This window comes from Agelaius phoeniceus, chromosome 3 (genome assembly GCF_051311805.1).
Source record: "Agelaius phoeniceus isolate bAgePho1 chromosome 3, bAgePho1.hap1, whole genome shotgun sequence".
Taxonomy (NCBI): domain Eukaryota; kingdom Metazoa; phylum Chordata; class Aves; order Passeriformes; family Icteridae; genus Agelaius; species Agelaius phoeniceus.
Window position 1 is genome coordinate 67,659,772 of NC_135267.1, and position 26,014 is coordinate 67,685,785.

Below are 26,014 nucleotides of genomic sequence, written 5' to 3' on the forward strand. Positions count from 1 at the left end.
ATGAGGCTTTTATTCTGCCAAAGAATAACTACTATTCCTAGACACAACTAATTAATCAATTGGTTTGATCTATTGGTTATGATTATTGGTATCATATTTAATCAAATATAAGCTGATTACTTGCAAGTCCCAGTTTTATTCCTTTTCATTATTAGCTTGCCATTCCAATCTAATACTTTATGGGGAAAACAATTTATTTCTGATTGGCCACATTTCTGCTGGGACCACCTGGAACATGTGAACAGAAAAAGCGTGCTCCTAGAGAAAGGAAGCTTTGTAAAGTTCTCAGTTCTCTGTAGTCTGCTTTAAGAGACCAAATCTTTATTTAATCGGCACCTTTATCACTCTTCCCAGAGGCAAATTATCCAAGCTGCCTTTTGAGAACCCTTTTTACAAGTGTCAAAGGTCATCTCTACCAAACTCATAACTTCACCTGAGGTTTGCAGGATTGTAAAATCATTAGTGACCCTTCCTAAGTGCAATGCTCCTTCTGAGTTCTGTGGCTTCTGAGTTCATGAAGCAATTAGTCAATTAAAAGATATTATGGTTGATGAGTTGTATTAATTAAAATCTCTGTCATTAGGTCTCATCATTTTAGGGGAAATTTTTTTCTCTGACTTTCCTCTGCTGAAAAGTGAATGTTTTATAAAATGTGATAAAATTCCCCTTGGTCTTTCAAGAGTGGACTCAGAGTAGGAAAAATTATTTACACTCATTAAATTTTTCAAGGGCTTCTTTTCCAGGCAATCAAAAAAACCAACCTCAAAGAAACACAAAATCCCCTAATCAAAAACAAGTCAGTCCTTACAGATGACTGTTTTAACTTATTTTAAAAATGCTAAACTTCTAATTGGAGCATATCTCTTCTCTAAAACAAAAAAAAAAGAAGGAAATAGTTGAGAGACATTAGATATGTGATGGCATGATGAAAACAATGCATACCAATGGTGAAGATCCATGCCAAGAGATCTGGAACTCTGCTCAATAACACACTTTTCATCTGTGTGTGGTGTATGTTATTGTCCTGGTTCAGAGCAAATTTGGGAGAGGATCCCCAAAGGGGCTCCTGCAGGAAAAGAGATTCAGTCGGCCCCTCTCCCCAGCCAGTCCGGGAGAAACTACCTCCTTGGAGAAAAGTGGAAAAAAACTGTGTTTTAAACAATAAAACCTAAACAATATTATAGAACAAAACCCCTTGCTGCTCCAAAAGAGATGACAAACTGAGAAAGTCCCCTCCCCGGGTTACAGCTCAGCTCGCTCAGTCTCTGATCAGTCCCTCCAGCGCTGGAAATGCCGCAGCCCAGGCCCAGCCCGGTGGGCCACAGGTGTGAGCTGCCAGTGCTCTGCTGGGTGTTCAGGCCAGAGCAGGTTTGAACAGGTCCAAAGAAAAGAAATAAAATCCCACAGTCCAGGGAACTTCTCTGCCTCAGCTAGCTAAAGCTAACTAAAAGCAAAGGAGAGCTCCGTCCCGCTGTCTGTCCATCCACAGATAACACAGTCAGGAGCAGGAATGTGTAGGAGGAGTGCAGTGTCTGAAAACAAACTGCTGCTTCTTCTCTCCCCCCTTCACTCTCTGGAACAAGGCTTAAAGGTGCAAAACTTATTATTCAGCATAAACAGAACGAGACGACTGGGGATAAAAACATCATACAGTCAACCCAGGACAGTTATATACACACAAACTTGAATCCTTGCCACATTTGACTGAAAAGCACAACCAATTAATCATAATTTGTAAACTCATTCCAAAGCCTCTCTTCAGCAGTGTCAGATCCATTTTACAACAACAAGCAGTGGCACAAGCCAGCCATAGTAATGCAGTAAGAAAAACTACTCAGATTTAGGTGTTCTCTCATCAGAAAGGTTTTTATATGAAGCTGCTTATGCCTTGGCAAAATCTTGGAGAGTGTAAGTAGTGTCCTGTTACATATAGTTTCTAAATCATATTCCATAATTTGTGGTTAGGGGTCACCAGACCACGCAAGCAGGAGTAATCATTTCACTGGTAATCTCCCAATTATCTGATCCCAAATTTTGATGGGACTAGCAGGTTTACATTAAGCTTCATTTTAATTATAGTTTCAACTGTCTGTATGTGGAGATGGATGGATAAGAGGGATGGAGAAATGGCTGGCTTGCCATGCCTGATCTAAGTTCTAGGCATAGCATATTCAAATGAGGGAATGCCACTTGTGCCAGCTGGTATACGGAATACATAATAATAATATTTAATATAGAATAATAATGATTTTAGGTTTGTTTTTGAGGGAAATACCAATTTCTGTTGTTTCTGCTTAAAAGCAGGCAGTCCTAGTAAAGCCTAGAGAGTCTTGTGGAGCTCTCTGATCTCCATTGTTTTTGGGCTCTGCATTTGGTAACTGACAAAGCCCTCCCTCCTGATCTTGCCCAGTAACTTGCAGGTCACCTTGGCATACAGGTCCCTCAGCTATCCCCAGGTGCATTATTGCTTGTAGCTACCCAGCAATAATGCACCCAGCCTTTATTCACAGTGAGAATCCCACAGAGATAGAGACATAAAGCATAAAGGCTCCCATGAGAATCAGGGCCATACAGAGGCACATATTTTTAAAGAGAGACTTAGACCTAGTAGTGGTTCAATATCTATAAGGGCTTGGAGGTTGTTGTTTGTTTGTTTGTTTGTTTGTTTAAATTGTGTAGGGAAGTTTGTGGTTTCCTCTCTTGTATGTCACTGCAGTAAACATGAACTGCATCATGTTGTTATGACAAAAGTTTACCTGGAGAATCTCCCATTTCCAAAATGAACCAATTAAAGATAAGCTGAATATATTGCAGTAGTCTTCCTGTTTGTATAGTATTTTGGCTAATGTCAGAGAGTAATAAAGCCTGAAATAAAAAGGAGCAAATTAAAAATTCACAAAGCAGCTGTGTGTTTCTAAAGTAGAGGGTGGGATTTTGGAATTTCAATGAATGCTTGCATCCAGTTGTGATTTGGGACCTGATTTCATTTCATAACTGTAAATCTAATGATGTTAATGACCCTCCAGCCATAGTTCTTTAAGTGATGGCCACATTCTGTATGTGATTTGGAATATTAATCTTCAAGGATTTTATATGCAATATGGGGTATTTAAAAGAACAGTATTCACAATCCTCTCATATAAGGGCTTTTTATGGTTATATAGAACTGCCATCTGAAACAGAAAGCTCAAAAAATCATAGCTCTTTATTGTATCTGCGTGCTGTGAAGTTGCGGAATCTATAACCTTTTGATTTTCTTAAGAATGCATGGTAAGGAATGGTATGTACCTTTTAAGGCTAAGGTGATTACAATAGACGTGAAAGGGTAATTTTCAAAGCTGGTGTAATTATGAACATTAGGAAGCTGGAGTAAGCAGCCCAAAATATTGAAATGAGAATGCAATACTTTACAGATTGTCCTGAGATGACCAACACACAAGCGGAGCCATTATGTTTTATCCTCTCTCATTTAACATTTAAATTAAAAATTATGACCTTGATTTTCTTCTCTTTTTTGTTTCTTCTTGCACTTGTAGATGAGAGTTGGAAGGTGTTCTTGAGTGAGAGCTACAGTGCTGAACATTAAGTATCTAAAAATATTGTTGAAGAAGTAAAGGTCTTTCAGACAAATTATTAATAGTCTATTTTGGTTAAAATGAAGAAAGTGATCTCACATCTGTCACAAAAAAAATTCATTACTGAAGTAAGAGGTGCCATGATTCAGAGAGACAAAATAACTCTATTATTATTAGACAGTCATTTATATTTAAAAGTAAATAAGATATAAATAGCAGCGACAGTACATGGCTCAGTTGTGTCTGCAAAGAAGGCAATTATGTTGCAACAAGTGAATACATTATTATGGAAAGAAATATCCTGAAATTAAGAATATATCTGTAAAAAACCAGAAATTTTCAGAAGTTCAATCATAAGACTTCTTTTGCTCCAGTATATTTCCAACAAAGCATTATTAATCAACGGAAATCTTCATGAATTTAAACCAAAATAAATGGTAAAACATACTCAAAATTAAATGGAAAATTATATAAAAGGTATACTAACAACATCCTGTAATTAGACCCATTCCAGCTGCAGTATTTTTTTTGTTGTTTTTCCCCATGAAATGCAGGAAAAGGAGTTACTTTCCATAGTTTTACAGAGGCCAGAAGCTAGGGGGAAAAGTAACGTAATGTGTAATGAACATAATGAACCAAATTTTTAAAGCTTTTAAGGTAAGGCCTCTTAGCAGCCTTATCTAGCTGAATATGTCCCTGATCATTGGACTAGAAGTCCTGTAAAAGCTCCTTCAAACCCAGACTATTCCATGATTGAACCCTATGATACATGGAAATTCATGGGAATCCTGTTTTTTCCTGTTAATCAGTCTCTGGATGTTTTTCAAATAGTTGCAAGTTTTAAGGTTTAGTTCAGAGAGCTATTACTAAGTTTAATGTTCTTTTATTGTGAATAACATCACTTATCTCCTGCCAAACTCTCCATAGCAATCTGTTGGCATTTTGTTATATCCTTCTCCATGCAAAACCTTGTTCATTTATTTTATCTGAGTGCAACCTAACTTCAATACACATCATGCTAAAGAAAGTTAACTCCTCCAAAAGTTATTATTTCTCTTAAATATGCTATTTTTTGTGTTCTTCCATCTGCTTCCCATATTTGTGTCCTATATACATCTAAGCCATTTTGCATACTGCTAGCCATGTCTAAACCTTGGTTATACAAACTAGTGACTTCAAGTTACAGCAATAGAACATGCTTGAAACATTGTTTTCACATCAACACTACTTTGGACTCATTAAAATTTCAGGTAGTAAAACAATTCTGTTACCCAGTTCATATAGCATGATCAAAATTTTCATAGCTTTTTCTCTGTTTTCCTGACCAACTCCACCTTCTTTTGAATATTTTATTTTTTTAAAGTATGATATAATCTACATCTGATTTTCATCTGATTTTAGAAGCACATGCTTGGTCATTACTTGTATTTACCTGAGTCTGGAGTAGTTGTACTGGATGATGCTCATTGCCTACTCTGGTGGCTTTTATGCCTTGGTTGTCAGAGGGAAACTGTGTGTAACACACCTCAGGTCTGCTCCTGTACCACTGGGTTCCTAAACAGTACCCAGCATTACTGAGCAATTCCACTCAGTACACCTTTGGCAAACAGAAGGAATTGATTGTAGGTAACAATATTACTTCCATGATTCCTGAAAAAAAAACCAAAAACCTAAAATAAAAAAATCAAAATCAAATCACTTTCTTTTTTTTTTAAAGTTTAAGAATTATTGCACACTTGGATTTGGTTTATTTCAATGAACATTCTCAGCAAAGGGCAAATAATTTTTGTTGAGAGTTATTTTCCATTTTGCAAAGTTTTGGGGGGTTTTCTTGTCAGCTGTATCTGAAAATGCACAGAAATACTTCCCCAGCCCTTGGCTCTCAGGCATATTAACCATGAAGCATCACAGCATGCCATGTTAGTGAAGAAAAATTTGCTTTGACCAAGTGCAGGGTTCTGTATCTAACAATCTGTAACTCAAGCAAATTGAAGCCATTTTTCACTCAATTTCAGCATCTAACATCTCTACATGACAGATGTTCAAAATAACACCAGTGCCTTTTTTTTTTTTTTTTTAATGAGAAATACCCCATTTGGGAAAATGTCAATTTTCCCATGCTCACATTCTGAAGTAAATTTCTGATCAAACATATTAAACATTCCTTTTGGGTGGAAACCAAGCAAGTAATATTCCACTCAAAAGCTGATTTTTTTGTTTTTCTGAGTTTGGGAATAATTGAATAAAAAGGAAAATCATCCTGTTCCCTCAATCAAAGATTTAGTTGGCAGTATGATCAAATAACAAGCTAGCATGATAAAGTGAGATTAGCCGAGGTATGTGCTCATTAAAAAAAAGAGGTAGAATTAAATGTAAGGTATTATCAAAGTATAATTGTAACACAATGTTATAAGTTGCTAAATCTCTTGTCAGGGAGTGTTACCCATCCTGCAGACATCTGCACAAAACATTCCAAAAGTTGCACTACCTGCCTATTCAACACTTCTCTGCAAACACTGTGAAATTCATAAAAGCACAGCAATTCTCCTTTAGTTCCTGTGGAAAGTTTAGCAAGGCAAAATTAACTTGATAAGTACCCAGAACTATTTTATTTTCAAACATGCATTTGTGTTTGAAATTCCCTTTTGGGGGTTAAAGAGGAGGTGAAAGTTCAGAAGTGATAGCTGAAAAATGTACTGACTCCAGTGGTGCTAATTAGTTACTTTTGTGCTGATCTATCCTTTGGCAAACTCACAAATCACCTGAAACAAAGCCTATATCAAAGACTAATAATTTTAAAAATAATTCAAATTAGAAGAATTCTACATGAACTTCCATCCAGAGAGCACAAATGTACTTCTCATCATGTAGGATGTACATACATACACAGATGCCCTTAGCAGACCACACTTACAATGAAGTGTTATGAACTTTATGGCAAAGTAAAGCTGGTGTTCAAGATTTTAAGGAAACAGACTCCAATGTTAGACACAAAAAGAAAACCACACTAAATATCCCAGACACAACTACCCCCAGTCTTAGCAGATAAGACTTTCCTGCTTTCAGATGGTGGTAAAGGATTCTGAATATTTCTAGTCCCACTCATACTACACTGCCAGGTAGCAGAGACTGTATCATGCCTGAATGGTGACTAATGGAGTATTTCTGCTGCAAAATCAGATTAGGTTAGGGTTGGTACATTGTGAGCTTGCTGAATTTAGCTTTTTGTGGCGTCAGAACCTATGACTGGCTTCACCAGCCTCACTTTGAGTACTTCCCCACTGACTGTGCAGATTCATGTGTAGAAGAACTTTGTTTGAATCAGTTAAGGCTGAGTGAGTATGACATCCATGCAGAGAAAACTCTTGAAAGCAAGAAAATGTCAGGTTATGGAACTCCTCTTAAAGGCACCTCAGTGCCCACACAACACATTTCCACTGACATGAGTAGACTTCACACTTCCCCACAAAACTTCCTTCTACCTCCCAAATATAAGGGATCCCATCCAGCTCATTAATTTCTCACTATAGAACCCCCACACTGTAAGCCTGGCTCACCACTGAGTATTTCATAAAGTTAGTAAGGTCAATATGATGTGAATGTGTGAGATTTTGAAATAAAGAGGAAATGGGGGTGTTCACATTTTATTTATGCTTCAAATTTGTAGCTCAGAGTGGTCCAACTGACAACAATTTTTTTAGTTGATTTTTTTTTTTTTGATAGAAGAACATGCAGGATCTATTTCTAATTCTATATTTCAGACTACCAGCTTGGAGTAAATGTTCTGCATTAATGCAACAGGTGATACAGCAGAACAGTTGGTCCAAAGTTTAAATGAGATTGAGTAGTAACTGAGGAATTATTAGGCTATGATGGATAAACACTATGGGTGATTTTTAAAAAGGATAAAGATACTACTTTGTTTCTGCTGAGTTACTTTTGACATTATCTGCTGCCTAATGAGAAAAAAACATTTAGTGTCATTTGATAAGGAAGCCAATTCCTGTCATTCATACACTATTTTGTAGTATTACTACTTAATGGTGCTACCTGATATCTGAACATGAAGCAATACTTTATAAAAGCACCTGGTCACGTATATTCTGCCTAGAGTAGGTAGCTCACATGAATTTTGAACAAAAATGGGAAATAAAGTAAGCAGTAATGAAATTTTAATCACAGTTGCCTAAATATTTCTGTCATTTTGTAGGCAAACTGGTTCTTTAGACTCATATTAGCACAGCTATTTAGGATCTTCTGCATACAGAGAGTCACCAGGGATAACTACAGATTTAAAAAACCACTCAAAGAGACAATTTTGCAAACATTCTCACTTCAATAGCTTTGAAATTCTGATTGCTTCCTTTTTTGAATTGTGGTGACATTCTTAGTTGATAAAGGTGGAAGGGTCAAAGCTGAAGTCCTTGTTAGGACTGTCTTTTAAAGGAACTTCTAATTTATTTTTTTAAATTTTTAGTTGCTTGTTTGCTTTACCACTAACAGTTTGGGGAGTAGTTTCTATATTATGTATCTAATTTCAACATCAGTTGCTATTTGTTAGAGTTCAGGTATTCTGGGCCAATCCATAGCAAGCCAAGTAAGCCAGAATTGTTGTGAAAGCATCATCCAAAAAGTGTCTATAGCAGTTCATGTGGCTTCAGTAATCCTTAGTAGTAGGAAAGTTTTGAATTCCTGATAAAATGAGAGTTTTTCCTTTTCCTACAGTGATTGGAGCCATGCAAATGCTACTCAAAATTGAGTTTTCTTATCAGACTTAATGTGATCTTTATAAGTCTATGGAAGCAATAGCTAAGCAAATTAACATTGTCTGGTATTAAATCTTTCTTCTTCCGATGAAGTCCTATGCACCATCCCTGCTGCTATTGACATAGTTTTTTAAAGTTTGACAAATATGTTGAGTCAAGCCTGTTTGTTCACCACAGGTACAACTGGCACAATTATAAGGAGTGCCTGTTTAAACAAGTATACCACACCCTCCATATCAAGGGTAAAGCCCAGCTCCATTGGGGTTAATCCTTCTAATAGTTCAATGATAATGCTCTTTGTTCTAAAGTGCTTAGACTTTCTGTTTTGCTCAGTCAATGTATTGGTGTCACAGTAGCTGAAATATTCACTGGACTATGCCATCATCATATAGGCACTCATTAATATCAATTTAAACTTCTTTTTGTGTCACATTTAATTGTCATTTGTCTCATCTCTGAAATTCCCACCTAGATAAAACTCCTCCTGTAACTGCTGAGACTTCGGTTAAAATAAGTGTACCAAAAAAAGACAGACAATCACTATTACCACAAAATTAGTTTCTAGAAATCCATAGTTGATTTTTGATAGTACTAGTGCAGTGTTAGAGTGTGCTTAAATCTTAAAATTCTACTGGTGGTGTTTACCGATGGTTCTTGCGCACTGTCTGTGATCTTTATAGTCTCAACTGTAAAGAGAAGGTGAAATAGATGTCATTATTTGGAGGGTGCCAGAGAGATACAAAGATATCAGGGGAGTTGTACCTTTTAGCATTTGTGTATCTGGTGTATTTTGCTTACCCTGTTTGCACACAGAAATGAGCATCCACACAAATGCTTTGTTCCCTTATCTGCAATCTAGCAGTGACTTTCTTTCCCTTTTATGGAAATCTACTGTTTTATCATGATTCTCATGGTGTCTGGTGTTTCTTTGAAATTTAGTCATCTGGTATTGCCAAATAATATGTGCAACTTTTCTTATTTTAACAAACAAAGATATACCTGGTCCTTGCATTTGAAAAAAAAAAAAAAGACAAAACCAAAAACCTAACCAACCACCCACTTCTCTAAGAATGTCAAAAGCATACTTCAAGGTTCGAAACATGGACTTTGAATACAAGGAATCAAATTTATCCTCATCCATTTACAAGGATGTAGGGAAAGCTGATGTGTTAGAACTCTGGTTTTCAGAGCACTAAAGCACATGATTTAGCATTAGGCACAAGCAACACATACACTTGAGTGCTTCAGTTTAGGCCCATGATTTTTGGTTTGATCAATCAACATAAGTGTATTCATTCTGTGAATGGACGCTTACTCTAAAATACAAAGAAAATTAGTGAAGCAAATAATTCCTACAGTATCCCACTTTGCTACTCACTTGTAAGAGAGCTAGTTCAGAGGGTTAGTATGTGTGTTTGAAAAAAGCTGGAGTAACTAGCACACTGAACAGCTGTTTCTGACAACAGGGAAGCCACTTAGGCAATTTATATTTGCAATATTGTTTACATGTGGGAATAATACTCCAGAGCACAGTATGTGAGCTATGGCAAGCAAACATACACCCAATTTGTAAACCTTTAATATGCTTGTTTTACCATAAAAATAGATTTGTAATTAGTTCCCAGGGGTTCTGGTACAATAAGATGAAGTCTAATTTCATACAAGATGAACAGAAGATTGTTGCTTCAGCTGAGACTTGGACAAGCATGCCAAGACCAATAAAATGAATGGGAGTCTTCCTACGTGTTTGAATGGCTTTACATCAGAATAAATAGCATGAAACTGAGAGTGACTGACAAGCCTGACACAGATATAGAGCTGTATCACCAGACCAGAGGATTTTTTTGTCCTGTCCTCAGTATCTGAGGTTGCTGTGTTCACATAAGCCTACATTTTTTACCAGCTAAACAAGACAGAATGATTAACTGTTCTGAGAGAGAGAGAAGCAAAGAAAGAAGTCCTAAAACATAAGAAAGTTTTAGATCAAGAAAAACATTATGATATAAAATGTCCTTTGATTCAGTCTTACTGGATCTAGACTAAAGATCCAGTTTCGTAAAAATTTATTCATGACATAATGAATTACAGTCATCCCCACGACTGCTAATATAAACAAAATACCAAAAAAAAGCAGGCTTGCAAAATTAGTTCCAAATCACAACACAATATGGTGAGGCTCTGCACACATAAATTACATTTAAATATTTAAAGCAATTTTACCAACTCAAAACTCAGTGAAAACCAGAAACTTCAGTCTTCATGAGCATATTTGGTATAAGAAAATGAAATGTCTATGTGGAAGAGCTTGAAGCTTTTTCTGCCATAGGCATTAAGACAGTTACAGTTTTGGGGTTTTTTTAAATGTTTAATTTAGATGATCAGCGCAGATGTTTCAGAGCTAAATTGTCTTTTTTTGTTGGCAGTATAGGCATGCTCTCATTACATCCTTCTCCCTCTCATCAACAGCTTTAGAGATTCAGATGCAATTTTGAGAAACTTGAAGAAAAGCATGAAGTTTGGTTTTTGTTTTTTTTTCATATTCATAATGAACTCCTAGAAGATCCTGCATGCCCAAGGTCTCTTCAGCAAATTCCCTTGGGAAAATATTCCAATGTGTCCTTGTATGTATAGATAACATATTCAAAATATATGAGATATATATTTAAAAATATCTGATTCCTATTTCTGTGATATCTGATACAAAATCTTTCATGACCTTTTCTACCCCCAAAAAATACAATATAGGTTTTCTCTAAATCTATATGATGTTTTATCATTGTTACATATAGATAATATATTATATATATAATATATATGTTTTTTTTATATATACATGTTATAAAGTAAATTAGTTATTTTCAGTTTTTCTGCGCAAATTTATTATCAGTTCTGTAATGAATCCCTCTCTTCCTACTGCTTTCTTTTTAATGAATTATTTTTGTGTATATTACTGCTCCTTAATCTGGCTTTTGAATTTATGGCCTGGATGTAAGATCTTGAGCTAACAAGTCCTGTTTGTCACTTTACCTCCTCTGGTAATGGACCCCTCCTATAGAGGGGACATAGAGGGACAAGGATTTCCCAAAAGTGACCAGAACATTTTTACAGCAAGGTCTCTAGCCCTATCATGTCTCTGTAGTTGGTGGTGTTTAATTTCAGAATGGATGGGTTCTTTCTTGTTATTTGGTTGGTGAGAAGAGAATATCTTGTACTAGTTTAATCAAGAAAGATTATTATATAACATCTGTCAGATTGACTTGTACCATATGGGCCCTAGGCCATCTTCTGTAAGAGAACTTACAGAGACATCTCAAAATGTCTGTGAAAATAGAACATATTTTTAGAATTGTAGAATACCTCCTACACTGCCAAATGAACCTGTCAAAAGCGCATCTTGATTTCTTCAGCTCTAACAACTCATGCTTGTTTGCAGTAATGATATTTATTGACCAAAAGTGGGTGGTAGGGTTTTTTGTATCTGCTTTTGCAGATGTGAAATTAACAGTATGGAAGGATTTTTAGGTTTTTTTGGAATTTTTTTGGTGGGGGGGAGTTTTTCTAAAAGTTCTGATCTCTATTTTAATTTTACACGTGAGGAGGAAAGCTAAAAGAGACCAAGTAATGAGTAGAAAAGAGGAAAACAAAAAGTGACAAAATAAATGAGAAGCATTTACATGATCCTGTGTTGTCAGGATCCAAACACAAAGATTAGACATACTTGACCCTATTCCTGGTCCAGATTTTCAGTGACAGTAAGAAGTAAAATTTTGAAATAGTAATGCTCAGTTCTGGGGTGGCAAAATGCCATCTTGGCATGGAGCTACTAGAGCTGGTTTGAGAAGAGTAAGGGAAATAGGCAGTAGGAGTGCAATTCACCTATCAGGATTAAAGGCTCTTCAAGGGGGCAGAGGAGATTGGAAGAAGAGGATTTGAGAAATATGAGAGAGCATCTAATGGCTCAGTATGTGGATTTTGGAGTCTGTATGTTTTGTTTACCTGGCTAGCGGTCTTTGAAGGACAATGCACTCCTAGGCTACTTACCATGGTAGGCATGGAATCTCCTATTGCTGAACAGGAAGGTGTTCTATCTAGCTCCTAAGAAAGTAATCAAGCAGTTGGTTGCTATAATCATGGCTGTTGGGATATGGAAGATAATTAATCAGCCCCAGCATAATTAAGAACAAACATAAATGAGGTTATAAAGAAAAGGAAAGTGAAAGTCCATAAATTGTTCTAAAAATGGGCACTGTCATAAGACTAGCAGTAACTAGTGGGTCTTTCATTAAGTGATGTGTAGATGGAAGACCATTTTGTCTGGATGTATGTACTCACACCTTTCTGTTGAGAGCATCAGTGTAAGGTGGGAAAGCATCATTCACACCTTGTAAAAGAATCACCCTATCAGTGGTCCACAAAAAATGTGTCTTGTCCTACTCCTGCAGTCACCTGGCTATTATCAGATATCTATCAATTCTGGCAACCTACACTCACTGAGGACTGGATTTTTAAAGGCAGTAAGGGCAAGACTGTAGATGCTTAGCAGCACCATGCATGTACTGTATAAAGAGCCACTGCTCAGTCATTAGTTACTCTCCCAGATTCCTGGAGGGGAGCTACAGCACACAAGGAGGGGAGTGCACGAGTGTCTGAGCTCTGCCAAATGAGCTGGTATGACAATATGGTGTAGCACATGTGCCAGCACGTTGGTTTAGCCTCAGGAAGCAGCCTGCCTGTGAAAGGAAGCCAATGGACATGAACTAAGCTTTACATCTCAGCAAGCCCAATGAGTTTGGGATGACACTGTGCTGATATGACTACAGTGTGGACCACGCTCCGTTTTGCACTATGGATCTTTTTTTTTCCATCCACTGGCATCAGCTTCCACCTAACATTCCAGCTGCTCAGAGCCTGAGTTCAAGGCACAGCTCTGAAGGTGCTAAAGGATTTTAAGTTAGTAGAGAGAGCATCTAGTAGCATTTTTCAGGGCATAGGTGGTACCTGTGGTAAGTCACATACCCTTTTATTTTGGCACAAAATCTCATTCTGAGGCCTTACACTAAGCACAAGCATGGCAGCTCTCCAGTGTCATGTAGTTCTGAGTAGGAATATGGAAAATTCCATTAATTAGCAGATGTACCAACACTTGCTCCAAGAATGCATGTCTTGATAGATGGATGTCGAAGGGCAGGCGGAGGGAAGGAAGACTGTAATCCTGATAAGTGCAACTGGGAGTTGTTTAGGATTATGATGTTTACTGCCTCTTTGCTTACTGTACCTCTCCATGTAGCTGCCCAAGTAATCCAGTCTGTCTAAGGCAAAGTCAGCTTCAGGGACTAGAAATCCTTGCATTGTGTTTCATCAGTTCTTACCCAAGAACCAGTAACTAACAGTTGAGCAACTTTTTGAATTGTGTCTTAATGTGACAGACCATGTTTGTTTGAGAGATGTGCCCTCAAACATTGGCCTTCAATCACTGGCCCTTAGCACCAAAACGCAGTGAGGGAGAAACATTCTCAATTCAGGCAGCACTCTCCCTTGAAAGGCTGCAATAAAAGCCTGAAGGGTGGTGCAATAAAAACCTGAAGGGTGGTCCCTGCAACTTCCAGGAAAAGTCTTTCCCCACCTGTGGGAATGCTTACTGCCATCTTCTAGAGCAAACATTGAGGAGCCATGTGATTAAGTGCTTGCCATCAGGAAGTAAATTTAGGCATGAGTTTATGCAGCTGAGGCAACCAGAACACTCTGCCCAGAAGAAGCAGCAGCAGACCATTGACTCAGTGAAAATAATGGAGAGTTAGTTTTGGATGCTGCTGCATCAAAGCTGTAATTGCCTGAAAGCAAAGGTTCACTTAGTCTGTGCTAAATACATGTTTGGCTGCAAACAGCTCTGCCATGACCTCTAAATTACTGAGTGAGCTGATAATATATTAAGATGCTTTTAGAAGTGGTCCTGGTGCAGCTGCCAGAGGGTAGAAGGACAGCATGGCTCCCATCAAAACATGGCTGAGAGGCACAGCTAGAACAGCACATCTCTGTGAGATGCCACATGGAAGGCAAGAGGAATTCAGCTGCTGGTCACAGGTTTCTAAGGGCTCAGAGACACCACCCAAACTTACCCCAGCACAACAACTTACACTGCTATAACTGTTCCCACATTTGATCTTCATGCACGTACTGTTTGGTTAAAATTCTCGTCAACTTTTTTCTTTGGGGCTAAGGGTCTTCACCTTTGTTTGCCACTGCTCTGTCTTTGATGTATAACCTACCCTCTGTGAGAAAATGAGATTTATGAGTTCTCTGTGTGTCCCAGCTTTCAGGAAATGTACATAATATAGACTTTTAGATTAGAGATCAATAGGGAAGTAATAGATCAATTAATATGTAATACATGGCTCCTGACTTGGCAAATTAAGCAAGTAATCCATCCTGTGCACAGCATGGACCATGCTACTTGCTAAAATCTATCAAAAATCAGGCACCTTAGTGGAAAGGTGTTGTGCCACCCAAACAAGCAATCCTCTATAAAATCACCTGAAAATCTGATCCCTGCTTCCTGTCACTCAAAGAACATGTGTGGTAGTGCAAGCAGTGGTTTCAAAGGTGTGTTTTGTAAAAGCACTTAAGATACCCACAACTGGCATAATTGGTTTCATGTAGGCAAGAGCTCTACATGCCTGAGCTTCCACTGTAGATGTTCTTGGCCATTACCCATTGCAACAGGAGATTGCAGATACTGCTGATGGAAGTGTGCTGTCAGTACGGAGCATTTCAGAGGGCCTAATGTCAATTTTGCATTGATCTTCAGAGAAAGGAAAGAGATTGGTAGGAGATTACAGTGCTCATATGAAGCAGCATCACAATGCTAGCATGTGACATGTGCCCAGGATAACATATGCTGCTTCTTAGCAGAGATCTGTAGCTTGGATACAATGCCATGCTGTTATGGCCATGTGTTTGCCAGAGAACTTGGAGTACAGGCAAAAGTCATTCAAATACATCTATACCTGCCACGTAGCCAAACAGGCAAAAATGCATCTGAAGTGACTTTATAAATTTTTGTTGCAGATATATGGAATTTGGTGTGTCTGCATGGTTTCATTAAAGAGAAAGACAGCATTGTCTTTGAACATAGTAGAAAGAAAGTATTGCTGGCTACGCCAACTCTGAAAGCCTAATAGCAGCTTTTGAAGGCTGTTTCTGCCTTTGAGGTAGCATTCCAAAAGACCGGTTATTGCCTGATAGGCAATTAAAAGGTTTTGATTTATTTTCACGAGGAAGATTTGAATACAAATATAAATATTGCCAAAGCGGATTGCATAAATGGCAGACAGCTTATATAACTCTGGATATGTGTCATAGGCAAGCATTTATAGAAATTCAGCAAGTTGCCTTCATTAAGTACAGATTAATTCTCGCTGATCTCCAGCTTCATCTGCTTCAGATCCAACTGAAAATGAGTCTGCAAAAATCTGTATTTTCTCATGTCAGTTTGAAAGCTTCTGAACTATTGATCAAACAAATTTGGAAGATCTTAAAACACGCAGCAAAGGGAAAACAATCACGTGTATTTCTTGAGCATGAATTGGCAGGAGGGAAAGGTCATTCCATTGACAGGCTGCAAACAAAGGGCACTTCTTTTTCTGGCAGCTGGAAACAAAAGTCATCATTCCCTCAGAAGTGTAATGTTTGTGAGCTCAAAAATGCATTGCAACAGCAGGAAAAAGTCAAAAAAATTGTTCAGCCTGTCCAGGACACAGATGTACCCTGTGCCTATTGTCCCCACTTTTTCTGCTTCAACATCTCCCACAAGAATGGGGAGGCACTTGCTAAGTAAAATTAAGAGAGGAAAAACACCAAACTGAGCAGCCAAATATGTTTAATCTGTTGGCTACCAGTATGTAACTTCCTTGGTAACCAACACTTAGGATAAGAATAGGAGGCTACTAACAAAATGTGGGCATTCTGAAATAATGGTATTTGCAAAACAGACATAGCTTTGAGAAATGGAGGTCATAGCTCCATATTACAGCTATTGTTTTTCTAAAGCCCTGATGAATGCCAACACTCCATCCTTAGTATTTTGACTATTTCCTTACAGACATGTGTGCAAAAAAAAAAATTATGACCTTTTAAAATTTGCTCTAGACAAACAATTTATTAGTTTTATAGTGATAATGGGTTTGGTGTCTAAAATGTGTCTATCAAAAGCATACAATGCTGAATGATGTCTTAGGGAATTTTATTAGGCTTGGCAGTGGCCTGTGGTAAGATTGTGTCTATATTTACTGAGATCATCTTGTCTATTATGTTGCATAAATTAAAAAAATATTTGCTATGCAGTAGCATTAAAAATAATTATTGTCAAAGATTGGCTTTTGCTACTTTAGAGGTAAATATAGGCATATTTGTATTCTTTTTCCTAAGTGGAACAGACACTGAAACTTCTTGTTTTTCAACAGCCTAATATTAACACTTGCTAGGGTCAGATTTTGGTATCTCTATTATCTATCGTGGGGCACTACTTCAGCTGTGTTCTCTGCTTTTAGTCAGCTACATCACAGCAACCTTTGTAAAATATACATTTTATTTCTTAGCTTTGTCACAGCTCCAAAAAGACAATAAAAAAATGAGCCAGGTTTTACATTGTCAATAATCAAAACACTTATTCCATTTTCCTTATGTACTGTGTGATTAAAACAGCGCAATTAGAGGCAAACCAACTATTTCTGTTCTGCTTAGGGTGCCAAGGGGGTGGTCCATTATCATGACATGTGAGACAGCAAAACACCAGTCTTGGTTTTCACTTTCCAAAGCAGTATTTGCTTTGGTGCCAATTAGGAAAGTCTTTTTTATCTATAAATCTGGCAAATTTTAGTTAAAACAAAAAAAGCACAGATGGTCAATAGACATACAATTCTAATTTTCAGAACAGAATCAACAAATTTGAGAACAAGCCTTGCAAATGCAATATTTTTGTAAAAAGTCATTTATTGCATGAATATCAAGAGGCACCAGTTTTCTAAAGTTCACATTATCTTTTTAAAAAGTGCATACTCCTAATATTTTATGTAAGGAAAGGAAGTTTTCTTAAGCAAAAATGTTTCTTTTTTATATTATTCTCTACTGTAGATACGTAAAGTGCAATTTCCAGTGCAGAGACTGCAACTACCACACCAGTCTTTTGGTATATTTAGGAAAGTAAAACACAGATTTGGGAGGCTGTTCACCCCTCAAAATTTACTCCTTTCCTTACCAGCTGCAAGAGCAAACTGAGGAACTCTAAAGACTAATGAGAAAGTTGCCTGTAAATTTGGTAGTACCCATAAGACTTCTGAGATTCTTTAACTGGGCAGGATATTAAAGACTCAGTCCGAGTTAAAGTTAATACATCATTTGTCACATAGAGAGTTTCTATTAAAAATTTCAGACCTACATCATTATGCACCATCTCACCATCATTAAGTATGTTCTTCATGGCTGACTAAAGTTAGCAAAGACACACTAATAACCAGAGAGCTATTACTGCTGAGAATTGTTAATGCCTCCTTTCATACAGACAATGCTTGAGCATGCAATAGTTATTTCTTCCTCTCAGCTCTCTTTGGGTACCAACAGGTTCACAAATCATTGTCCTGCCTGGTCCCTGTGCCCTGCAGAGAGGTGTCTCAAATGGTGTTAGAAGGCTAAGTATAGACACCTGTTGAGACTTCACTTTATTTTATCTTAATCAGATTCTACAGACTAACAGAATGTTAGGCTCGGTGGAAGGTCTTCTCACAGTAAGTCATTGTCCTGATTTTTTGGGTCTTCACACCATTGACTGTAATGCATGTCTGGCTTATACAGGTGTATTTCAGGGGTTTCACTTTGATAGGGGATTCCAGATGGCTAGAGAATTGATTTGTTCTTTGAACTCTCCCCAGGAGAACTGCCTGTACTCTCTTTTGACCCTTCTCATTTGATGTGTTACACAAAAAACTCAAGAGGATTCCTACTTTCATAGTGAGTTTAAGCTCTTCAATGCTTTTTCTTTAAACACAAATTCTCACTTTTTCATTCCTTTGCCAAATCTGAGAGCAAGGGATGGTTCAGTCCAAAAGAGAAGTTTGTGGTAGAAAAGAATTTGAGGAAAATTTTTTTTTGGCCCCGTCTTTTGATAGCACCATAACCTAAACACTGAGTTTTACTTGCAGAGTGAGTTGCTTTTAAGATGTTCATTCTGAGTGTGACTGAAGCCCTGGGCAACCTAGAAAAACTCCAAGGCAATTGATTAGTGACAATTGTAGACTTCAGTCAACACACCTATCAAAAAACAAGTTTTCTCTGTCTGATTAGGGATTTTATAGTTTGTGCCACTCTAGTATCTGAAAAATGATGGAGTAACTCTTGCTTTATATCTGTGCTTAATTCAGTCATACCTAGTGGCAGGAATTTCTTATCCTACCATTGGGAAGTACAGCCCTTCAAGGCCTGAATCTCATACCTCCAGGGCTATAATGATGCCCTGATTTTTCAGATTAGCATTTGATTTATTCTTTTCCTTCTTATTTTGATTACTAATCCCCACAATAAAAACATTGACCCAAAATAAATGTATATATAAAATACTATATACATTATATACCTACATACACGTATATGTATGTGTACATATATATATATATATAACAAAGTGTTTGTTTGCTTTGACACAAATAGTTCAAGAGTAAATTTCTTTGCAATGCATTGTGATAATTTGAAAACTTGTGAGCAAAATAACCACTACCGTGCTCACTCACAAATCTCAACACTGGGAAAAACTCACATATGCTGTTAAAATTATGGATCTGAATGGTCATGCTAAGTCTATAATTCAGTAAAGGATATTTAAAGAACCTTATGTATGTTCAGTGGTCTGTAAACAGTTTTTAGATTTAAAAGTGCACATCCTTCATAACTCCCTTCAATCCTGAAACAGTGCAAATATTTCACAGAAGCAGACATTTCTTTGTACACGCTAAAAAATTTCTCCTAAAGAAACCCAGGCGTAAGTGCTGCTTGAATTTCAAGTGTCTTCCAGGATTCTTGTCTAAATATTCCGAAGTTTTTAAAGGTCAGATACAATGTTTGCACAATATATATAATTTTAACATGGGTTCTCAAACACATATAAACAGTACAAGGAATTTTTCTAATTTATATTACTTAGAAAGTGATGAATTGTCCCATTCACATTGTTTAGAGGATGGGAAATACTTGTTCCAAAATATGAAGGGAAATATCATAAATCAGGGAATAGCTAACAATAAAGAAATCTTGATACTTTTAAGTATTGTAAACAAAAAGAAACTCAGCCATAAGTAAAAAAGCTAGGACAAAATAAATAAATGTTGCCTTACTTGGGAGCAGAACAGCAGTTTACCAGTGGAATTAAATCTGTGATCCACTTAATCTTGTTTCTGGCATCAGACAGTATTGGGTACAAGAAAAGACCTTCAAAAGGAAGAAATGCAACTCATCTCTCAGTACAAGAAATTCCTTCCCAACCCCAGCAAAATTCTGATTAATTTGATCATGAGTGTCTATATGCAATATTTTTCAAAGTTGTCACCTAATTATCAGTGGATGTGCTTATTACTCATCCAAATATCTTAAAAAATCTTTCACAGCTCTTGGCTGATCAATTTTTTTTTCCATTAAATTACACCGCTTCATTTGGTATAGTATAAGAGATGTAGCCTGTTGTCGACTTTTATTTTGTTAGCTCTTAATTCAGTATTTTCCATTTTTTTAATTTTTCCATTTTTATGCCAAGTATAGCCACATCCCCTTCTCATAATCCCTTTTAACCTTCTCTTGTCATTATTATTTGTATATAACTAATGTCTCCTTGATTCATCTCTTTCCTCAGTGATGTAGACTTACTCTCCAATACCTTACAATTCTCCTAAACAAGTCAGACTCTCCTTACATATTTTCATTTCACAATAGTCTTTAGAATTATAAAGTTCACTCTCAGTCCAATATGCATTAATATTTTCTAGAAATTTAGAAATTTAGACTGCTATTACCAAGCATAGCTTCTCCCTGAGCTTTCTACAGGCATGATGATAGTAATTTAAAACATGAAAATAGATACTCATATTTTTATTTGAAATTTTCCCACCATAAATATTAATTTACAAGCATTTTATTTTACCATATGGCTGTTATTAGTTTTGTGAAGTCTTCTGACTAGTTCTCTTGCCTAGATGCCACAAGCTGTCTTTTCAAGATCATTAATAAATATATGTAAATGCACATATTAAACATATGTTGAAATATTTTGCTAACATTATTGTTTTGAAGTTGCTCCTTATATCTGAGGGTTTTTTTTACTTTCATTTTTTGCCTTTTACACAAGTCTACTTAATTACTTTTTTTACATAGTAGCTGATCAGTTGGACATCAATAGTGACTAAATAGAATACACCAAGTTTTCCTTTATCTTTGGCAGTCTACATTTCACTAAATTATTCCAGACAGTAAATCTGGGGAGGATTATTCACTTTATTTGTAGAAGGGTTTTTCTCTGTTAAAGATAAATTCTTCACCCTGAGGCTACTCTCAGCGTAAGGTCAAGAAAGCAAATATTCTTCAGAGTAGCTTCAGACATGTTAAATAGTTCTTATGAGTACAAAGATACTTCAGAAAGAAAGAGTGCTCTTCTTGTCTTTCAAAACAATCTCCTGTGATGTTTAAGTTTTCCATGTGTAAGGTATATCAATTCAGATCCATTATTTTAATTTCTGTTAGGTTTTGGGGGTTTTGGTTGGGTTCTTTTGGTTTTTGTGTTTTTGTTGTTGTGGGGATTTTTTTGTGTGTGATTTGGTTTGGGTTTGTTTTTTTTTTGGTTTTTTTTTTTTGGTTTTTTTTGGTTTTTTGGGTTTTTTTGGTTTTTTTTTTTTTCTTGTTGTTGTTGTTGTTGGGTTTTTTTGGGGGGGGTTTGGTTTGGGGTTTTTTTTTTTTTTTTTTTTTGCCACTGCTTGTGGTCTGTGTTGGGAAGGAAAACAAATTGATACACTATGAGAAAAGTGATAATTATATGTAATACAAGACACAATTCCTCCATTTTTTTCTCCATTTAAAAGCCTATCTTAGGTCAAGGACTTCTAAAGTAGAGCAATAAAATGAAGAGTTGAGGGGTATAAGTGTTGAATAAAAGAAGACTAAGTGAAAAATGCATTAAAATTCAGGGCCATGGAGGGTTACACAGTCCTTTGCATAGTTCTCACCCATGGAATACTGTGCAGCTGAGGTCAGCTGAAATACTCACAATTCTACATTCAGACAGGAAAAAGCTGGAAGAGGAGACCTCCACCAAAGGATCTTCAATTTTGGGATGTGTTTCTCTGTTAATCCACTGGAGCTGGAAGTCACTAACCTCCAGATCACACTATTTTTTACCCACTTGCATACTTTGTATTATCCAAGAGAAATATCCATCTTGTTCTGACTGAAGAGAGTGGGGTATCTAAACTCTTTTTAAAGTTGTATGTTTATTACACAGACACTACACAATGCTTATAATTACTTCAGAAACTAAATTTTAGGTCCTGGTAGATTAGGATCATTTTCAAAATGTATGCAAAGCAAAGCAGAATCTTGCTTTCTCCTATTTAAGCTCTTCTTTTAATTTGTTTAATTTTGATATTTTGCAGCATGAAAATACATGAGCATATTTTGTTCCTATTAAATTTTAGAATGTTTTACTTCTAGTGGATATGAATTTCACTGCTTGAACTCTCCTATGGGTTTTGGGCAGCAAGAGTTCTATGGGGAAAATCTGTTTAAACAACACTGCTATTTATGTATTTACTTACTCTATGTACATTCACAGAAGAAAAAATTCTCTCTGCTTTCACCTTAATGAAAGCTTTTCCTTTATTGTTTACACAAAGTCCTATTTCTTCAGTAAATTAAATTTACAGTTTTCATGAAATATGTATTGTCACAAATATTATCATTTTCTGCTGAAGTACAAGGCATATTTCTTTGATCATACCTTCTCTTGTACAAAAATACAGCAGCAGATATGTGCAACTGACTCTCCACCTCAAAGAAAACTACCAAAGGGAAGAATTATACTGCTCACATAATTCTCTGCAGAGACTGAGAGAAAACAAGCTGCATATGACATATGAGAGTTACAGTGCTGAATGCAGAACTCGATAGCAGTAATAAGAACCTAGATCACCCAGATCACAACAGGGAGATAAACTTCTTATTCCACTTAATCATTTACTTAGCTCAAAGATACCATGCTTTCAAAAGGTGTGAGGAACAAAGCATTACTCCTCAGCATTATGTGAACAATCTCATATTGGCAATGTTTGTTAATGCTTGTATTAAGGCAATGTTTGTTAATGCTTGTATGTTCCATTTCAGCACAGCTGAAGTTACTTTATGATATAACCCTAATATGCATTTTTTTTTTCTGGGAGGACACCTTTTCAATACATCTGTCAACACCTGAAAGCTCCAAAGTCACAGGCATTAAGAATCCATCTGTTAGATACATACTTCACTAAATTTGCACTTAAACAGGAATAATTCTTTGAAAACACTGTTCAGTGGCCTAAGTTCTTGATTCTAAAAAACTGTGTTTACTGTGGGATCAGCAAGACAGAAAAAAGTATTTCAAAGCACTTACTGAAAGATAGAGCAGCCTCTCTTCTATGTGGTAGCTCTAAGGGATTATTGAAATTCGGTGTGTCCAGGAGTGTCTCCAAACCTGAATGGCATATCCAGGAGGAAGACAGAAGACACAAATATATCAGCTGATATATGGAGAATATATCAGCAAAATATAAATATAGAGCAAGAAAATACCTCACCAGCACTTGATATAATGGTTATTTATGGGATACACCTTTATCTTCAAAAAATTTGCTTTTGCTGAACTACTAGACAAAAATATTCATGACCTAGAAAAATATTTCCATGGGACATAAGACTGCTTGCTCTTCAGATATGAATTGCTCCTCTAGATGGAGGCATAAAAATGCCAGAGCCCTGGGGGCACTCCCAGCTCTGACTGTCCCTGGCAGCCCCCAGGGCTTCCCGTGACACAGGACTCATGTCAGCACCTGGAGTCATCAACCCCTGCCCCAGAAAGGCTGCAGCAAGACCATTCTGCAGCTTGCCATGGCCCAGCCCAGCCTTGACACATGCCCATGGAGGTTCCTCATAGTGCCCAGTTTTGGGGCTGCCCTGGGGCCTCATGGCTGCCTGCTCCTGGCTGGTGGGTGTGTCACATCCTGGTTTCCAGGCTGTGCCAATGGACTCCCATAAGCAGCCACTGATGACCCACAATCCCACCAGCCCTCACACCGTGTCCTTACTACGTGTTAAACCTTCTTTACAATAAACCTTCATGGCCCAGAGTTAGTGCAGTTCAGTATTTAGTATCACAGAAGAACATTGGGCTGGAAGGGAATTCAAAGATCATGTAGTTCCAACCACTCTGTCATGGACAAGACACCTTCCACTAGACCAGGTTGCTCAAAGCCCTGACCATCTTGGCCTTGGATACTTGCAGGGATGGGAAAAAGAGAGGGATATTAGTTAGGATAGAGTGTTTTTCAAAAGTTTAGCTGCCATTTTTGCCTTAAAATCTTCAGAATGTAAGTAAGGGTCACTCAGGCTCCACCAGGAGAAGGTGTCCTGAGGAGAATGACTGAGGGAGTGGGGCTGGCTGTGGAGAGGGAAAACAGATCTCCACTCCCTAGCTGGGAGGCAGAGCTGTGGGTAACCTCAGGCTGTGCCAGCAGCCTCTGTGACTCCTCCAGACACACCTCAACATTGTTCCAGGGAAGTTACTTGCTCTCCATGTAAGGGGAGAGATGCAAATCTAATGCAAATTAAACGGCTCCCAGTGCAGATTGTAATTTAGGCACAGCTGCAACGCAGCAGTACAGGCTGTACCACAGACTTGCACAGCTAAACCAGTACCACTCGCCTTGTGTGTGTAGATCTCAACTTCCAGTTGCTAAAATTAAGGCAATCTCTTTTTTCCCATTAACCTGTCAGTCTTGCCTAAGGAGGGGGGGCCTCTGTACCAAGTTTTTCTCCCACTGTGACTCAGGAAACATCTTCTCAAACTGAGCATCTACATGGAAATGGACTATAAAATAAAGGTATAATTCATAAATGTTGGTTATTCCTAATTGACGCTGGAACCAGTCTGACTGGAGTGCTACAGCAGCAGGGATGCTGACTCACAGGGAGATTTGAAGGAGCAGATATTAATGACTTCTCACACACCTTGCCTGAAGTAAAGCTGAAAACTGTGATAATACATCAAATTGCTCGACCCAATCTCAGCAATAGGTCTGAATTTTGGTCACGACAATGCCATGCACTATGGAGCTTGCTGAGCTGATCTAGTTAAAGCTTACAATTTCCTGTAGATTCAATCACCTACTTCATGTCAAAGTTCAATTGCCTCAATTAGGACTTCAAAAAGTCTTAGACTTTCTAAGTCACCAGTTGGATCTAAAGCCAACTCAAGAAGCTCACTGATTGGTAGTGTCCTGGGACAGATCCCAAAAAAAAATTAAAGAATGGGAGAAAAGAGAATTGTCAGGATGACTGACTTTAATAAATTGGAATCCATCCTGCATACTCTAGGCTTCTCCTACCCATTCGCCTTGTTACCTGTTTACTTTCTCTGAAACAATTATTTACCTTGTTAGTTTCAGATTACTATGTTGTTCTTAAATTGGAGCGCACCAGCATTTTCTTTGAAATATCTCAGCTGTCTTTGCATTTCACCTCCTGTCTCACCAGGTGGTGAGGGAGCGAGAGGGAAGGGGGGAGATGCAGGAAGAGGCAGATGAAGTTAAGGGCATGCTAGAATGCATGTTAGAATGCTCATACTTTTATGGTAAACGTTTTAATTGTCATGATATCTGAAATTTTCTCACAGGATGGAACTAATAATAAAATTTAAATATGTATGTGTTCTTATACTGAAGAAGGGTTTGCATTCACAAAAAAATGGTAACAGGGATAAAAATAACTGTATTGAAAAAATGAAAGCCTAAAATTAAATGAAGCATTGATGCATTTTGGATCTTCCAGCTTCAGCATCTTTAAAGGGATTGTCCACTTGCTTGCGTGCTTAGCTTTGCGGTTTATGTAATTCACCACTTTTAATTTAAAGCAAGAAGAGAAAATACAAGTGAAATAGGAGCCATTTTTAACAAAGGACTAATGTTTCTGTAGTCTGAGTACTTGTCTAATTTGTTAAACTACCGTACAACAGACCTTCCAATTAATGCATTGTAATTACAATGACAGTAAAAAAAAAAAAAGTTTTTTTTTCTTGTGTTTGACAATCACTTTAAATGATTTGCTGATGAAGGATCCTGTCTGAAATGCTATACTTCAAACAAAGTACTGCATATAAACAGATCACTGTATTTGAAAGACATTGCACCACTATAATTCTGTTTTCAGAATGGATAAATTTGTTTTGTCCATCATATTTTAGCTTTAATTCATTTAGTACAAAATGAACCTTCCTCACTTGGCAGACACTCATACTTCACCTTAATTTGGCTACTTTATAAAGCTTTTGTTGATTTCACTTCTAATACTTTGCTTTCTTTTAATGGAGAACGATTGTAATTCATATTTACTTCATACAGG

At 37.1% G+C, this 26,014-nt stretch overlaps 1 long non-coding RNA gene across 1 annotated transcript in view; it reads right to left on the reverse strand.

Annotated features, from left to right (window-relative positions):
- LOC143693575 (uncharacterized) overlaps positions 1 to 25,219 on the reverse strand; it is a 58,030-nt gene extending 32,811 nt beyond the window's left edge. The window contains exons 1-4 of the long non-coding RNA XR_013181399.1: positions 25,049 to 25,219; positions 23,013 to 23,093; positions 19,720 to 19,813; positions 5,008 to 5,225 (exon numbers count right to left, since the gene is read on the reverse strand). This is a non-coding gene — a long non-coding RNA (uncharacterized LOC143693575). The remainder of the gene's footprint in view (positions 1 to 5,007; positions 5,226 to 19,719; positions 19,814 to 23,012; positions 23,094 to 25,048) is intronic.
- Positions 25,220 to 26,014: the final 795 nt, after the last annotated feature.